The sequence below is a fragment of the Lissotriton vulgaris genome, unplaced genomic scaffold (genome assembly GCF_964263255.1).
Source record: "Lissotriton vulgaris unplaced genomic scaffold, aLisVul1.2 SCAFFOLD_3461, whole genome shotgun sequence".
NCBI lineage: Eukaryota > Metazoa > Chordata > Amphibia > Caudata > Salamandridae > Lissotriton > Lissotriton vulgaris.
In genome coordinates, this window is record NW_028249000.1 from 59,439 (window position 1) to 77,916 (window position 18,478).

The 18,478-nt window shown below is 44.3% G+C and overlaps 1 pseudogene across 1 annotated transcript in view; it reads left to right on the forward strand.

Annotated features, from left to right (window-relative positions):
- Positions 1-729: 729 nt before the first annotated feature.
- The window catches only part of LOC147663742 (uncharacterized), a 56,609-nt pseudogene continuing 38,860 nt past the window's right edge, over positions 730-18,478 (forward strand). The window contains exon 1 of the transcript XR_015305236.1: positions 730-1,855. The product of XR_015305236.1 is annotated as an uncharacterized LOC147663742 (transcript). The remainder of the gene's footprint in view (positions 1,856-18,478) is intronic.

The window sequence follows — 18,478 nt, forward strand, 5'->3', positions numbered from 1 at the left end:
CCTAAAGGGTTGTGATGTCTAGCCCCTCACTTCATTGAAACCAGGTGGAAATGCATTCACCCGTACAAAAGCAGAGATCTCCTCACTTGAATTTATTTGCTATTGCAAAATTACAGAGGATCAGATCAGGTGGACGCAGCTTTGGTACAAGTTCCTTTCATCCAGAAATCTGACAGCCCACAAGCCTATTCAGACTAGATTCTTCCCCGTTATGGTTCGTTTTCTCCTCTTTTATGTATTTCTGATTCAGTTCCAAGAAACCCCAGGTTGAACATGCTCTCTATATATGCAATGACATAACAAGCTTTTTGTAGATCCTGTAGAGGTTTGGCATGTTGGCGCGTGCTTCAGTCACTGACCTGAATACTGCAAAAGAAAGGTGTACAGTGCAATTGAGGATGATAGCGCATTCTTGTCTGCCAGGGTATTATAAACCTTTCATTGCTGCAAGGCCGTTACAGTATTCTCTTTTTGTGGTTGCACAGTGTACAATTTGAGCAGGAACAGACGTAATGTTGGTAACACATTTCAAATCCGTGCCTTTCATAATATATGAACTATGTTGCGGGTATTGTGAAATTTTAATGATTCCATTTTTTTCAGGTTTTAGAATTTCGCAGTTTTCTCTGACCAGGAGTATTTTGACCTAACTGTCCTGTGATAACGTGTTGTCTTTTCTCTTTTCCTCTCCTCTGCAGACACTTGAGACTTGAATATCAATTTACCAGAATGGGCAGAAGACGGGCTCCAGAAAAGAAAGTGACAGCGCAGTGTTCACATGAATCCGTAAGAGCCACAGTCTCATCTTTAGCTCTTCATGATGTCTCAACTTCAAGATCCCGAAATGATGCTCAGAGGGACCAAGAGCTGTTACCGCTTTCGGAGAACCTGCCCCACATTATTCTTCTATCCATGCTGGAGGAGTTGGAAGCCAAACTGGATAACTTGATGAATACTGTGGAGGACGTACCTTCTAGAGTCGCTGGGCTGATTAAGAAAATCTTTATAGAAAAGGATCAAGGTTCCCTAGATAATAGTGTAGTGTCTTTGGAGGTGGTCTGTCCGGTGAGCATTAGAGATTGTGCTGTTAGCCGGTCTCCTGCAACACCTCAACTGGACAGGCCAGGGGAACCGAGCTTGTGTCTTCAGACAGTGTGTCATGATGGGCATGCACCAAAGCAGGACTGTATGCTCTCCTCGCCAACTGATGTTCAAGTGCATCCATATGAGCCAAGCGTTTGTCTACAGCCAATGTTTCCTGATCTACGTCACCCACAGCAGGACCAGTGCCTGCAGCCTGGGTTTCCAGATAGAAATGGAGTACAGCAGGATTGTACTCTATCCAGATGCCCTCAGACAGATCCTCCAGGCAGATCACTGGTGGCAAAGCTGTGTCTTCACTCAGAATTTGTTGATGGGCAGAGACCAGAGCAAGACCAGAGCGTACAGTCAGCGTTCCCAGAAGAGTGGGAGCCAGATGAGCCCCTGAAGCAAGAAGCATCCCCATTGTCTGATAATAGCTGGGACCAGCAACAGAACCTCTGCCCACACCCACTATTTCCTGAAGGACATGAACCACAGCAAAACCACTGTATACAACACGCGCTACCAGATGGGAAGGAACCTGATGATCACTTGGAAGAAGAACTGATGTGTTTTCATTTCCAAGATCCCCAGGAGAAGCAGTGCCTACAACCCGTGTCACCTGATGGGAAGTCATCAGACGAACACTTGGAGTCTGGGCTATTGTCCTTTGATGAGCTGAGGTCACAACAAACCCAGTGCCTACAGCAACACCTATGCTTGAAGCAGGAATTCCCTAATGCACATTTATTGTTGTTCGAAGCTACCCCAGGTATGTGTTTCACTATAAATGGACTCTCGGAGTGCATACTAACACATGTAACCTCTTCAAAAGGTGTATGGGCAGATTTTAGAAAGTCTCTGAGGGGAGGATTATGGTTTTGAAGGAACCCACTGAGCGATACTGACCCCCAGAGTACGAGTACACACGGTGCAGATGTTTCCCTGCAATCTCCTCCTCTGTTTCCACACAGGATTGCATCCTTCCTGTGCAGAAACAGGCCTGGTAATGGGACTCTGCATGAGGCAAATAGGCCAGTAGCTCTTGACGTTCCATGATCGTCCCCATTCCAGGCTGAGGAACTGGAAATAGCGCTATTCATGAAAGGAATTACTGGCCAGAATCACAAGTAATAGTCGGATGCAAGGCATGTGGTGTTCATTGAGAATAGCAGACATGCTCAGTCTAGAGAGGGAACTGTGTTTCCAGTTGCACAGTTGCATTGGGTAAGACGCAGTCGTCTGCAGTTCCTGATATAAAAATCCTAGTCTGTATTTGGCCTCAACAGCAGGGCTGACCAGGGATGTTGTTGTCACTGCAGGGTTCTCCAGGAGTACACACCACCTCATGATAGACAGATACACAAAGGTTTTGGAACTCTGAGGTGACTTGCAATAATCTTATTATATGCACCAGGTGGTACTTTATCCCGTATAATACGGTCACACCATCACCGTTCATAAAAAAATCTTGATGCGTAGCTCCTACATATGCAGCAGCTAACATGTTTGCAAACATGAAGAATGAACTTAAAACATCTTGTGCAAAAGTAAACATCAAAACTGTTAGATATTTCTTCCAAAAAGATATTAGAAACTGTTCAATAAAAGTCCACTGAAAAAAAGCTGCAGTAGCTCGAAACGTGTAGAAACATGCAGAAATATTCCACCCTTCCTTTATCTAAGGAAACTAATAAGCATATTCCCTCTGCTTCTCATAGTAGGCTAGTAACATACAGCAGAAGTAATAAAAGCAAAGTTCTGTTTGTTGCTGTGAACAGCTGCTTCAATTATGCTTCGTGACTTGACCTTCTTTTCACATCAGCTGCTGGCCCTGGCAGCAGGCATTGTGCCCTCAGGAGTCGACTGTAATAACTTCTAAAAGCCGAGTTCTGACGTCTTTTCTTCATAATCACTGACTTGGTACGTCACAAATTCCTGATTATAAAGAAATTCGAGACTGCCATTTATACAGGGATTACAGAATCCCATGCAATATAATTATATATATATATATATATAATAACTTTGGTACCGTTCAATGAATCCGCACAAAACTATTTGGGATTGGCATGACTAGTTTCATGCAGTGTTTTTTTGTGGTCCTCAAATTAAGCCACTAGTCATTTAAGATAGATCTAGCTGGACCTTTAGCCCATGAATGGTCCGTGCATCTGGACTCGCGGACCCAAATGTAAAAATCGATTGGATCCGATTGGATGAGCGAGCTTTTTCTCCCATCATCCATTTCGGATATGTAAACCCAAAGTTGGGTTAGCAGACCTGAAGCTCCCTGATTGGCTGGCTACATCTTGAACCATTACATGATGAAGAGACTTGTTCCCCACATCCTGTAAAAATACTAAAGAAGCCATAAAGAGCCATGGTGCCATCCTGTCTCTCCCTGGTACAGGGGCTGCCTAATGTTAAAATGTAGAAAGAAATTGCTGATTTTGAGACAGAGGTTTGATTCCACATCATGACCCTTGAGGTCGGCAAATCTGAGGCAGGTGTCTGCGCAGGCTCAGTAATTGGCCTTGTACCCTGGTGGACATTTGTGATGTTCGGAGACCAGCTGCTCGGTCTGTAACCCTATCGATGTCCAATAAGGATACACAAGTTTGCAAGGGTCCGAGAACCCCAAGAAAGTATCCGGGAACCCTTAAAAAGAATAAAGAAAAAAACATAAGCCAGGCCCTTTAGGGAATCCCCTGCTGTGCCCAGGCACCGTTGAATACCTGTGCCTGCTTGGAGTTGGCTGCAGGGAACTGTTGCGTGTGAAGAAAAAAAACCCACTGAAAACAAGCATTGGCAAAACAAATGGGTGTCTCCTATCCGAAAGCTATTGGCTTTGGCAACGTGGTTTAGCCATTATGTACCCCAGTGTGACTGCTGTTCGGCATGGCTAAATGTTAGTGGCACGACGTTGGGTGTTGTAGATAGAAGGGAGATAAATTGGGGTAGAGTGCAATGGGGTAGATTGGAGTAAAATGGGGTAGATTGAATTGAGGTAGATTTGGGTGAAGTGGAGTAGATTGAGGTGGAGTGGAGTGGATTGGAGTGGGATAGATTGGGAAAGAGTGGGGTGGAATGAGGTAGATTGGAGTAGAGTGGGGAAGACTGGAGTGGAGTAGATTAGAGTGCAGTATATTGGGGTAGTTTGGATTGCGGTACATTGCACTGGAGTAGAATAGAGTGGAGTTATATAGAGTGGTGTAGGGTAGATTGGGTTGGGGTGGGGTAGAGTGTGGTGGAATTGATTGGAGTAGATTTGAGTGGGGTAGATTGGGATATGTAAGTTTGGCGTGGAGTGGGGTAGGGTAGATTGGATTAGGGTGGAGTGGATTAAATTCAACTGGAATGAGGTAGGTTTGGGTAGAGTGGGTGGAGTGGAATTGGATAGATTGGAGTGGAGTGTTGTTGGTAGATTAGGGTGGAGTGGAATGGGGTAGATTGGGTGGATTGGATGGAGTGGGGTAGATTGGATGGAGTGGGGTAGATTGGATAAAGTGGGGAGGAATAGATTAGGTGGAGTGGGGTAGATTACAGTGGAGTGCAGTAGATTATGGTAGATTTGAGTTGGGTAGATTGTGGCAGTTTGGAGTGGGTAGATTGTGGTATGAGTGTAGACGAGTTGGATAGATCGCAGTGGTGTAAATTAAAATGGAGTTGCGTAAATTGGACTGAAGATGAGCGAGGTAGATTGGGGTGAAGTTAGTTAGATTGGAGTAGATTAGAGTTGGGGTAAATTGAAGTGGAGTGAGGTAGACTGGGATATATTGGAGCAGAGTGGGGTAAATCTGATAGTAGTGCGGTAGATTGGGGTGTGGTGGGGTTGATTGGGTAATATTGAGTGTAGTAGGGTAGATTGGAGTGGGGTAGTTTGGAGTGGGATGGGGTAGATTGTAGTGGGTAAATTGGGAATGGATAGATTGGAATAGGGTGAATTGTAGTGGGATGGTTTGGGGTATTTGGAGTGGAGTGGGATAGATTGGAGTGGGGTGGATTGGAGTGGGTCAGTGGTGTGGAGTAGAGGAGCGTGGAGTGGAGTGTTGTTTCATGGAGTGAGTGGCATAGATTGGAGTGGAGTGGAGTGGAGTGGTGTGGAGTTGAGTGGCGTAGTGGGGAGTATACTTGGTGTGGTAGCGCACTGCCATTACAGACAACACATTTTCAATTGAAATGATCATTACATTTACATCGAAATATGGTTTTACTGCACATAAATGATGTTTGCAAATGTCATCCCCTAGTGTATTAATGTGTTTCAATCATATTCAAATATTTTTTTCCACACTTCAGTAATACAAAACAAATGTGCTTCATTTGTACTAATTCCGATATATTCTGAAACATCAGCCCAGTTCTTTTTTTTAGGTCTTGCCACAACAGCGCTTAACTTTGTAGGCTTACTGCCCACCCATTGCTTTTTATTTGTTTCTTCGAATCTCCTTTAAACAGCCTTGCTTCCAAATGGCGAATCTTTCCTACCTGTCCCTCCTTTTCGTAAATTGTTCCCTCCCACGGAGCACCGTCTCGTTACTTGTATCCTTGCAATGATCCCATATTATCAACTGCTTTAGCACTTTTTCTAAGAGCACTTCATATGAGCACTTTTTTCACTCGCTCCAAGCTTTTTTGTAAATGGCTGTAATTCTTGTTCATATCTCGTCACATTTGCTGTTCAATCAAAGACCGAGATCAAATGTCAGATGATGTTTCCCCTAAACAGCCTGTTCTTTCTCTGACTTCCAAGTAAGAGAGCCAGTTCCTCACTGTCTCACTCGTCGCTGCTTGCCTCTCCTTGCTGGTTATTTATAAAAGCAAATTACTTCATTTTCTTGCCTTCACCACCTCCCCTTCGCATAATGGTAGCAGCCGTTTCAACTAAAGTGCTCATGTCTACTGCTGCCGACCAGAAACTTCACTGTTGACTGTAAAGTTGGCACCTAAGGTAATGGAAGGACGGCTTGGGGTGGAGGGGACATCGGCATGTACAGAGGGCCGTGCCATTAAAGCATCTTCTGGCAATCTCCCCAGCAGCATCATGATGCGACCCTGCCACATCTGTACGATGTTTCCAGGCCAAAAGCAGTTTAGGATAATAGCTATGTATTCTGTAACCGGGCTGTTGGCTATGTACAATCCACTGTACTAAATGATATGAAGCATTCTTGGTACATGTATTTTTAAAATGTCACATGTTGTAATATTTAGGACACATACTATTGTAATGCAAGTTGATCTCTACTAATCTTCAGGACATGTATTATTTGTAAAGTAGAAATGTTTTCCACTTAAAATTGAATATATGTACTTGGTAGTTTGTTTAAAGGACTAATCAAACCAAATGTTAGAAGTACAATGCTATAGAATTGTGAAGCACTCTGATACCCATTTGGGTCATGTTCGATCTATATAAAACACTGAATTAATAAATGAATAACTTACCTGAGTGTGGGGAGACCCCCCCACACACACCTGGTGCCTGCTGAGAAGAAGGTGTGTGAGGGCCGAAAAATTACCTTCACGCCCTGCAAGGCCAGCGCCCTTGATGCTGCCTGCGTGGTGGCCATATTGAAGCAGAAAACCATCAGGACATCTCAGGCATTTACATCCAATACGGCAAGCCCGTGGGCGGATTTGCAAATTATTGGGCGCATTGCTAGTGGTATCTTGAGGAAAACAGTCAAATAAAGTATGACGGCGTGGCCAAGCTACTTTTCAAAAATAACATCCTCACACTGGGGAGAGACGTCTCAGGCTCTGATTGTGGGCTGGGATTCCCTGCAACAGAGAGCAACCATATCTAGTTTCTTATCAGACTCATAGTTCCCTTTCCCTGCATTCAGAAAAAAAAATGTAATATCAGCATTTTTTGGTGCAGCACCTAAGGAGCTTATTGATGGCACAGTAATAACTCTGTTCCCGGCATTCTATTGTCATTAATCATATCCACCACATTTGATTAAAATTCAAAGGGTAGGCCTCAGTAACTACGTGCCAATCTTTGTAAACCGGCAAAATGCAGTAGGATATTTCTTTTTTGAATGATTGTGTAGGATACTGCTAAAAGTCATTTGCAAAGTCAGTAGGTTTGGAAGGCAAGACCAATTGGCTTTGCCAGTGCTTATGTTTTTGTTGTGTGCTAGGAAAAAAATCTTACACCTTCTCCTCTTGCATGGATACTCAGCAGAATTGTCACATAAATTCTCTCATTTTGAAGTCATTGGAAGAAAAGTAAACACCAAGCTTCCTCAAAGAAAGAAAAGCGTGTTTGTGGAAAAATACAGTAAACAAGGTTTGGGCAGCAGGAGGGACGGATTTGAGTTACAAACCACAAACCCAATAGTAAGGAATGGGTGGAATGTATTCCCACTGATGCTTCCTGAATATCCCCACGATGTCTTGAGCGCTGTCTGGCAGTCTTGGATCTAAAACACAAAGGTTACAATGAAGTTATTATTGGGATTGTTTTTAACATCTTAATAAATGTTTAAAAAGTATTTGAAACTCACTTAAACCATAGTCTCTCTGTCTCTCCCTCTCTCTTTCTCTATCTTTCCCTTTCTCTCTTTCTTTCTATGTCTCTCTCTCTCTCCTTCTCTTACTCTCTCTTTCTATCTATCTTTCTCTCTTCCTATTTCTTGCTCTATCACTCTCTCTCTCTCTTCTGCTCTTCCTTCCTTCCCTCCCACGTCATTTGTGGTTATAAGACTTTCTATTGAAAAGCAATTATTTATTTGCTTATAATCTTGGAATCTTTTGACAAATCTGCACAAACTTTTCAAAAAGATGTTTTTTCTGGTTTCTCTTTATTATACCAAATGTGTTTATTTTTGTGGTTTTATACAGTACAATCTTGACCGAAGGGCATTGAAGCACTTTTCTAAAGAAGAAAGACCAAAATGCAGATTAGATGTGCCATAAAATAACAGATAAGCAATAGACTAATCCCACCGTTCACGTCAGGGGAGAAAGTTCAAACAGTTAATATCTGGATACATTGGAAAAGTAGATGCAGAAAAGTGACCACAGATTTATTATTCAGAGCATCTCTCAAGTAGGAGGATTTTGAGTTCATTTTTAACTGTGGCAAGACTTGTGGTTGTTCAAAGTGGTTGTGGGAGGGAGTTCCAGATCCTTGTAGCGCTGGCAGAGAAGGCGAGCTTTATAAAGCGTTCTTGCCTGAATGTCGCTTGTTCCAGCAGGAGGACTTTACAAATTCTCGATCCTTGTTCAGATCCAGAGATTTTGAGTTTTTCAACCACGTAGGAGGGTGTGGAGTTGTGGAGGGCTTTGTGGGTGATGCATTCAGTGTTACATTGGTCTGTTGCTTCAATGGGAAACCATTGTAGGATGCGAAGTATAGAAGAAATGTGATTAAAACATGTTGTGACCTGTCACAAAGTGGATAACTGTATGAAGCATTTGTCTCAGTGAGGTTAATATTCTCGGGGAAGGCCAGACAGGAAAGAGTTCCAATAATCAAGTCTGAAAAGTACCAGCGTAGGGACTACTAAGTTCGTCAGGCACTCTTATGCTTTGATGAGACTTGCTTCCGAAGGTAAATGTGTATAAATATAGGTCTGTAATTGTTACGGTTGTTCTAGTCGGCGTCTCTGTTGTTTGATGAGGGGAGTGACTTGTCGGCGTCTGCGTTGTTTGATGAGGGGGTGACTTGGCCGAGTTTGAGGGAGGTCGGCATGGAGCTTCTCGAAAAGGAGAAGTTGATGATTTTGGTCCATGCAGGCGAGATATGATGTAACTGAGATTCTTGACACGCTCAGGAGGGAGTGGATCAGAAATGTGCGAAGTTGATTTCATGCAAGCGAGTAATTTGAGCACTTCTTCTGAAAGTACATTGTCAAATTCAGTCCAACTGGCATAGGGTGCGTTTGGTGAGATGACCATTAGTTGGAGGTGGGGCCGTGGGTAGACACTCTTTGCTAAGGGGGACATCTTTGGTGGAGGACGCAGAGATGGGTGGGTCAAGAGAGATTTCAATGTTAGATATTTTTTCAGAGAAGAATGTTGCAAATTCTTCGCAGCGCATGGTAGAGTCATTTATTGAGTGTTGAGGGAAAGAGGAGGTTTGCTGTTTGATGACGTTGAGAAGGTCTTTAGGTCTGTTCCTAGAACGGTCAAGGTGGGCTCAAAAGAAGAGGGATTCTTCACTGACTATGTGTTTTTTGTATTTTATGCGTTTAGCTCCCGGTATCGCAAGATGTGTTAACAAGGGTTGTTGTCTCCAGTTTCTTTCAGCTAATCGGCGTTGTTGCCTCTTTGTTACGTTTGTTGTTAAACCATGTTCTGGAAGGGATACTTCTTGATTTCTTGAGTTTCAAAGGGGCGACTATGTCAAGGAGGTCTCCCATTTTTCTGTTGTAGTGGGCAGTGAATCATCACCTTGGAATTTGGGAACTGACTAATGCTTCTAACTCTGCCTGGGAGATTCAATGTATGTTCCTCGGCCAGTGCTTGTGCCTTGGGCCTTTGGTTGGATGGCATTGAGATTGAAAAGAATTAGGTAGTGGTGAGTCCAGTCGGTGGGTAGGATAGAATGGAGGGATAAGGTGTTCTGCTTAGAGATGATTGCATCAAGGGTAGAGCCCTTGGTATGAGTTTGTTTATTGAGTGTTGGGTGAGATCGTTCGCTTCCAGGAGGGTGGAAAGGGCTTGTACTGTTGGATCATCGGCATTGTTCAAGTGCAGGTTCAGGTCTCCTAGTAGAACATCTGCGCTGCCTTTAAGGGAGTTTTGCATTAATAGGTTTGTTTAGTCCTCAAAGATTTGTCATATTTCACCAGGAGGGTGATAGATGACATGAATTTTGATAGAGTTGGGGCCTTTGGACAAGAGTTGAACTCCTACATATTCAAATCTAAGGTATTTTGTGTTGAGGAATGGAGTTAAGCACAGATAGTTTTTGTGTATAATGGTTAATCCACCGCCAATACTATCCTAACGGTCGTACGGATGATTGAGAAGCCCTGTGGGTTGAGGAAGTTGATAAAAGTGGATGAGTGGTCATTCAGCCATGTTTCAGTTGGAAAGCAGAAGTCAATTTTGTGTCCTAGGATGGTTTTGGCTATTTGAGTGGAATGCTTGACTGCTGACTGACAGTTTAGTAGCATGCAGCAACGTGTAGGTAGTGATCTTGGACCAGGCTGACAGGGTTGGATGTTTGTTAATTGGGTAGGCCGCCTGGGCGGGCGAGTGGTGTTCGGGGATCTATTCGTGCCAAGGATGACCGGGATCTTGCGGCGGCAAGGCTTGCTCGGGGCATTGTCATACGTGTTGCTCAGCATTTCAGCTTCCCGTTGCGTGATTTCAGTCGTAGTGCATCTATGATTGAGTTAGTGATGGATATAGGGGATAGTTTGTCTAGGTGTAAAGGATAGGGGATCAGAGTGTATGTTTGTGGCAGGATCAGTGTTCGCTATAGATGCGTGAAGCTGGGGCAGGAAGTAGGTAATCTTTGCGTTCTTACGTAGTGACAAGATTTCATCCAGAATAGTGTTGATTGTGAGTTCAAGCTGGGCTGTTGTAGGGATCAGTTGAGTGGCGTTGGGTCAGTGGTAGGAAGTGGAGTACGATGGAGCTCTGCTGAGTTCGGGCAGAGGCTAATGCAGGAGCAGCCCGTGCAGATAAGAGCGGTGGGGCCAGGTGGGGGTGGCATGTTCTATAGACGACAATGAGGGAGGAAATGATTTATTTGATTTTCCCTTGTCGTCGTCTCTCGCATTCCCCCTGGCCCCTCACCGCTCTTACCTGCACTGGCCGCTCCTGGGCTAATATAGTATCTAGCCTGCGGTGGTTGGAGGACTGAGAGGATTGGAGTTCTGGACTTTTTGGTTCCGTCCAGAGGTGTCAGGGGACAACACCCAAAGACCCCGGAGTTCCCACCTGCCTTGGTGCACAAATGAACAGAAACACGGGCTTCTCGATGGTGGCGTCAAAGACCAAAGGTTTATTACTGCAGGGACACAGAAGTCACAGAAACTACGCAAGGGCAGTAACCAGGAGCCTGTTCAAATTGTACAAAGTGGGTTGCTCCTTATATACTAGTTTTAGGCCTTCAGGCGAATTCTTCACATGTTGGTACAGTCCCAAAACCTTTGTGTCATAAACAATAAATATTTGGTGTGCACAGGAACCGTTGATAAAATCTGATACAAAACATCTACGAAGAGGGGTTCCCACTAGTTCATCACAATTCCCTGTCAATATTGCATTCAGGACCCGGACCGCCTCATCGTAAAGTTCGTTACCTCCCCCTAATAAAGTTTCAGAAAGGAAGGAACGGAGCCAGGTGTGGAAGATAGGAAAGCGGGATAAGAGATGCTTGTGGGTTGTAAATGGGCAAGGCTACCGGCTTCGGCCGCCTAATCATGATCAGGACAATGGACGCGAGGACCAGTTTAGCAGGACTGGCCTCGGGCAGAGGAGGCGGCCTTTGTCGAGTCATGCAGCTACAGCGTGATCTTGGTTTAAGGTGCACGTGTCATGAAAGAGGTGAATCTCCGGCTAAGGCTACGTGTCCTTAATCGTAATGAAGTGATCAGAGGCTATTGCGTATGTGAGGGCAAGAAACACAAAATGGCTGCCATGATCTAAGATGGATGCCGTGGGTAGATCAGAAATGTGTCAATAGAAGGAGTGCTCTTGCTTGTAGCGTAGCGAAAACACTAGGGTATGCTAAATGGATCATTTGCGGTTCACTGATACCAATATTATGTATTTCCGACAAACTTGAAAACACGGGTTCAAATTGTCACGGAACCGCCACGGAACCTCAGACCCTCCTTTTGCCCTTACATAGGCAATTACTCAGTCTATGTCAGAATCTAGTTCTATGCTCATCAGGTCAGTGACATGCTGTTGTATCATCATCCTTTCTCGTGCCTTTTCTCCAAACGCAGGTGGTTTTCTGAGACAAGTTGCAGCACAAAGACTACACAGAGCAGGACCACACTGGATAATCAGGCAGCATGAGAATAGGAATACTAAGATGACACCAATGACCATTAGAACCTTCCATCCCCACGCTGATATCAGAGTCCAAACCCACTCCATGAAGGACCAGTTTCCCTTGTCTATATGTATGGAGTCTGAAATCTTGTGTAGTTTCGAGATCGCCTCATAGACTGTTGGAGCATTATTAGGAATAAAGACACAGCAGCTCGATTGGATCATTCTGCATACCCCACCTCGATCTGCAAGTATAACGTCTAGAACCATACGGTTCTGCAACGTCATGAGTCTATCCGCCTGAAGCTCAGCTGTCAAGTTGCTAAGGGCACCAGCAGTTTCTGTAATAGTAGATTCAACTACCCGTGTTAGCTGACGTATGTTTCTACTATTGGCCATAGGCCCCCAGAACGGAAGGAAGCCTTTGAAGAAGTCTCCAGCTTCCTGACCAGCGGTATCTTCCTTGCTGAAGACACCTCTCGCTACTCTGGTTCTGTGGTAATCAGATGAAGCAGTGTATGTCGGAGGTAACAGTCGAGCAATATAACATGATCCTGAAAAGTCGGCAGGCAACCATGTATAAGCTCTGTCTCGACAAATGAAGTAGGTACCCCTAGCAGTGAGAAAGGCAGGGGAAGAGTTAGCCGGAAACACATAAGTCTCTACGCACTCACTCCTCCCTAGCTGAGCTCTCGGATTTCTCCCATTCCCTTGCAAACAGACCTGACCTCGGTGAGGTACGACCCAGATTGGAGTTGAGCTTTTACGCTTGCTTTCTCCTAAACTAAGGCGATACTCTGAAGTATTCCAACTTAAATACACTCGCAGTTCGTCTCTAGGGTAAGATGGAGTATTATTGACGTCCTTGACCATGTCAATAATTCCCTGGACTAAGGCTTTGTTGGCAGAGTTATATTTAGTGGAACGCGGTGGACGTGGAGGATAGGTTTCAAGGGCATAGGCAAAGATGGTTTGGAAGGCCTGAAATGATCCATTATAGCTGTAAGGCAAAACCAGATAGGGAATACCTTTATCCATAGTGTGGGGTATCAAGCCACACACCCAGCAGTCTGTAGTGTTAACTACCAGTTGGTGTTGGTGCAAGAGCTGTACAAAAGTGTTGTTGGTGAATTCTGAGCGTCGGGCTTGCTCATGTTCAGGAAACGAGTGGAAAGAGTGTATAGAAGAAACAGTAGAAATAGCAGGATCAAGGGGAGGTACTGTAGTAACTGGCACAAAAATCAAGTTTATACTAAAGACGATTCCACCCACCAATGTTGCTAAAATAATCAAGAATGTAATGGCACATTGCATCAAAAAGCATTTGCTACGAAGAATTCTATAAAGTCTGTTTCTGCGAACATAAATCACATTTTCTCGTTGCAGCGCAGGAAGCTCCATCTTCTACAATCCGCTCGCGACCACTGATGATGTGTACGTAGATGAAAATGCCTCTGTCAGCCCTGGGAGTTCCCAGTACCAACAGAAAGATCGACCTTGTGTCAGACCCCTGCAGATTCAAACTAGGCACACAGCCACGACCCTACGGCTACCCAGACGGCAAGGCAAATTTAAAAACAATAAACAATAGCAAACTTCCTGGCTGAAGGCAAAAGTTCAATATATCAAAATTACAATATGCAGTTGCCTGCTTTATTTGTCCATTTTACTGCTTCTTAGGTTATATCTCTGTTTCGCTGGTACTGTCTGATCAGAAAATAGTGTATCACTAGCAGCTGTTGCAGTGTTTAAGTTCGCAGATAGCAAAGTTTCTTTTGATGCTGGAGACAAATGTTCAGTGTTCAAAGGAGTTTTTTCAGGAGGAGAGTCGGATTTTGGAGTGTCAGTAATCAATTCGGCATCGCTGAAAGAGATGAACTTCGGTGTGCTTTCAGATTCGGAGGCACCAATTCCCTTCTTCACCCAGTCGTCGTAAGGTAGCGGCAAGGGTACACGCTTAACATGAGACGCGTGCACCCAATGCTTGCGGCCAGCTACACGAACTGCTGTCCTCGTTGTCAGTAGGATCTGGAAGGGCCCCACAAATCTAGGCTGAAGGTTCTTCGTCCTCGCGAAGTTCTTGATGACAACCAGATCTCCCGGTCTCAGCTGATGCCCTGGACTCTCCGGAGGTTTTGGCAAAGCATCGAAAACCTGTTGATGAATAAGACTCAATTTAGCAGTCAAGTCGTAAAGGTAATCTATCAACATAGGGTATTCTAGAGAACGAAACTCCTTAGGCCTTGGCACACCCCAGATATTTGCCGGGCGACCAAAGACTATCTCGTAAGGGCTAAGCCCCACTCTAGAATGTACAGTTGCTCTCGTTGATAACAAAGCCAAAGGAAGTGCGTCTGGCCAGGCCAAACCTGTGGATGCTTGTATTTTAGCTATTTTCAGCTTGAGGGTGCCATTGTAACCCTCCACTAAACCAGCAGACTGGGGATAGTTTGCACTGTGAAATTTCTGTTTCAGCCCTAGGCCGGCACACACACTCTGCATAACTTTCCCTATAAACTCACTTCCGTTATCTGACCATACAATCCGTGGCATTCCATATCTAGGGAAAAATTCTTTGAGAAGAATTTTGGCAGTTGATAGGGCAGTGTTGTCCTTTAGTCGGTATGCTTCTATCCACCTGGAGAAAGCACAAACTACCACCTGGACATACTTCAAATTATTGCAGCGCTCCATGTGAATGAAGTCTAACTGAATTACTTCAAAGGGGCAGGAAGGAGGGGCGAAGTGACCAGCTGGAGTTGGAGTTCCCTTGCCAGGATTATGCATCAAGCACACCATACAATTTTTCACCACTCTCTCTGCACACTTACTGATTCCCTCATTCTTCCAGACCGGAGCCAACATCTTACATATCCCTTTAGAACTTATATGCGCTACTCCATGCGCCATCGTTACTACTGCAAGCACATACGCATCGGGCAACATCCAACGCTGCTGTTCTGTCAAATCAATCCAACATCCATTCGAGTCCAACTTGCCCGTACTTTCTCTCCATACACGTTTCTCTTCCTCAGTTGCTTCTTTCTGAATCTCTTTCACACTTTCCATAGTATCTTCACACATTCCAGACTCAGCAATCCATCTTGCAGACGTAGCAACATACATTCTGCTCATCGTGTCTCTAGCTGTCTGTTTAGCAATTTCATCAGCAAAAGCATTCCCACGACCAACATCATCCGTGATTGCTTTATGAGCACTGCACTTTACAATCGCAACTTCAGTCGGTAAGGTTAAAGATTCCAACAAGTCGTTAACTAGCTGACCATGTTGGATCTTAGTCCCATGGGACGTAATGAAACCTCTTTCTCTCCACAACCGGCCAAAACTATGGGCCACGCCAAATGCGTACTGACTGTCTGTGAACACATTCACTCTCTTTCCCTCAGCTAAAACACATGCTCTTGTTAGAGCTATTAATTCTGCAGCTTGGGCAGAATTCTGACTCACTCTTGCAGTCTCCACAATTGTCTTCAAAGTCGTTACCGCGTAAGCAGCAGTCACATCGCCATTCTCCAATTTAAAACATGACCCGTCCACATACAGCGTACCATCTGGATCGGATAATGGAGTATCTTTCAAATCGATGCGTCCTTTTGTCTCTTCCTCCGTTTTAAAACAGCAGTCATGTGGCTCGGAATCACTCGACTCTTGATCAGTCGGCAACAGCGTTGCTGGATTCAATACATTACATCTTTTGATCTGAATATGACTCGCTAGTAATGTCAGCTCATAACCAGATAGTCTCGCACTAGTAAGGTGTTGTGTCTTCGTTCGGTTCATGAGTGTATCCACTGCATGAGGAACCATGACCACTAGCATATTGTTCATCACCAAACCAGCAGATTGTCGGATGGAAGCCGCAGCTGCCGCTGTAGCTCTCAAACAACTAGGTAACGCTCTGGCTACCGGATCTAAGGTTGATGAAAAATACGCACAAGGGCGTTGTTTATCACCAAACTTCTGTGTCAGAACACTCAACGCGCAACCTTCTCTCTCGTGAACGTAGAGCGTGAATGGCTTACTGTAATCAGGTGTACCCAATACAGGAGCTGAACACAATGCTTTCCGTAATTCAGTAAAACTCTCCTGACATTCATCAGACCATGGCACCGGACTCGGAACATTTTTCCCAGTCAAAGCTACCAATGGTTTCGCTAAAAGAGAAAAATTTGGGATCCACTGCCTACAGTAAGAGGTAATACCTAGAAAGGCACGTACTTCTCTCTGTGTGCGTGGAACACTCATCTGTGTAATTGCTTTTATTCTTTCTGGGGTCAACTTCCTTCCCTCCTTTGACAAGAGATGGCCTAGGTAGGTCACTTCTTGGCAGCAGTATTGCATTTTGGAAGGTGACACTTTGTGATTCAAATTAGACAAATGATGCAATAAGGAAATTGTAGCTGCTTTGCAAGTTTCCTTGTCATCAGCAGCCACTAAAAGATCGTCTACGTACTGTACTAGGGCAGAACCTGGAGGAAGGACAAAAGAATCTAACTGGCTTTTTAATGCTTGACTATAAATGGATGGACTCTCACAATAGCCTTGTGGTGCGCGTTTAAATCTGAAACTTCGACCTCCTAGACAGAAGCCGAAAATATCTCTACTTTCTTCTGCTATCGGAATGCTGAAAAAGGCATTCTTTAAGTCAATAACTGAGAACCATGTGGCTGTAGCAGGAATCAATGTTAACAAGGCAGTAATGTCTGGTACCACAGGAAACTGCGGTACTACAATCTTATTAACCTCTCTGAGATCGATGACAAACCTATAAACTGGAGGTTTTGAAGGATCAGTACGTTTCAAAATTGGTAATACAGGACTGTTACAGACATTTCCTCTAGTTTCTTCGACCACACCTTTCTTAATCAAATCTTGCACAATCAATAGAAGTGCCCGCTCTCCTTCACTAGATATTTTATATTGGGGAATTCTTGGAAATTTTACATTTGTTTTCAAAGTTACCACATATGGTGGAATTTCTAGGAGACCTACATCATTAGGACCAGTCGCCCAAAGAGAATCAGGGAGTGAGCGTAGCTCTGGCGGGAGTGCGTCCATTGACAAGTACATCGGAGAGGTGATGTTTTTACCCAATGTAAGCTGTACTCCTTCTGGAGAACAGTACAATGTCGCATATAGTCGTTTTAACAAATCTAAGCCAAGCAGATTTTCATTACAACCTGTTGTCAAAATCAGAGGTGCTTTCAATTGGCACGGTCCAACAGAAATAGACAAAGGACCAGATATCGGATTGTAAACAGGGGCGCCTGAAAAACCTACGGAAACATTTGTTGAGCCGGACAAAGGTGCGCCAGGGAGTTTCGCATGAATGATAGAACTTTTTGCGGCACCAGTATCCAACAGAAACGGTTCGACTACACCTGATGTTGCTACTGCGACATAAGGCCCACTCTGATCCACTGGAACTGATACTACTCCCTCTCTCTGTCCATGGCTGTCCTAGTACCCATTTTGTTGAAAACCCTCATCTACTTCACAATAGTCCTCAACAAGATATTGTTGAGATCTATTCTGCTGAGTAGATTGTCCATTTCGTTGATCAAAGTGATTGGAGGGACGATCATTCGTTTGTGGAGGCATAGCACCTCGTCCTCGACCTCTAGAATTCTGTACAAAACCACCACGACCTCTCTGAGCTGCTGCTGCATTATTTTGCGCTAAGATCGGACATTCATTCTTGTAGTGACCCTCTTTCTTACAGTACGCACACTGATTCCACTGATATTGAGGTCTTGACGAGCTATAATCTGTCCTTTGGTATGAACCTTGCTGCGTATTAGTCTGATTCGTGCGAGGCGGATACGCCTGCTGCAAAAGAACTTTAGTTTTTAAATCTTTGGTTTTCTTCTCTGATTTTTCCTTTTCCTCTTTATCCCTATTTTCGTAGTACTGTGCAGTCGCAAGTATTTGCGCTGTTGTGGATACAGCCCACGCACTTTCTGAGTCTTTTAATTTATTGCATAATTCAGGTAACAAATTATGCACAAATTTGTCGACAAACAGTCTCTGTCCTCCTTCTGTACTCATGTCCTGACCACTATGATCCACAAAAGTCTCTTCGAACCTCGTGAAGAAGTCGGAGACACTTTCGTCTTTCTTCTGCCTGCATGCTGACAGCTTGTCCCAATTCACACGCAATGCTGGCATCAGAGTCTTCATTAGATCAATTATTCTACCTGGTAGATTAGCAATTAGAGGTTCGGGTTTTGCACCACCTATTTGCTGAGCATCTGCTGCAGTGATAGCTGCCCAATCACCACCTAAGGCAGCTTGATGATCCTCTCTACGAATTTTAGCCCACACTGGTTGCGGAACTACATTGCCAAATAACATATCGATGTCCGCCAAGTTCATTATACAAGCCTCAACTGTCTGGGTT